The sequence below is a fragment of the Myotis brandtii genome, unplaced genomic scaffold, assembly GCF_000412655.1.
Source record: "Myotis brandtii unplaced genomic scaffold, ASM41265v1 Scaffold22013, whole genome shotgun sequence".
Taxonomy (NCBI): Eukaryota; Metazoa; Chordata; class Mammalia; order Chiroptera; family Vespertilionidae; genus Myotis; species Myotis brandtii.
In genome coordinates, this window is record NW_005332933.1 from 1 (window position 1) to 265 (window position 265).

Here is a 265-nt window from a genome sequence, read left to right on the forward strand (position 1 = left end):
AAAACCAAGTGGGGTGGTCCGGAGCTGCGCGGCACTGCCAACCATGGCAGTCTCGGTGTCAGTGGTGTGGCTGCGGCTCGGAGTGTGGGGAGTGAGGGCCATGCAAGCCGGAGGCTTTGGCTGCAAATGGTCAGCTAATTTCAGCTCCAAGGCGGGTGCGATCAGGGAAGCCGGTGAGACCTTCACAAAAAAAGAGAAGGCTGAAGAGGAACGATATTTCTAAGAGCGGACTAAAGAACAGCTGGCAGCCTTGAAGAAACAACAT

At 55.5% G+C, this 265-nt stretch overlaps 1 pseudogene; it reads left to right on the forward strand.

Annotated features, from left to right (window-relative positions):
• The first annotated feature begins 20 nt into the window (after positions 1-20).
• LOC102252814 lies at positions 21-260 on the forward strand (annotated as a pseudogene).
• Positions 261-265: the final 5 nt, after the last annotated feature.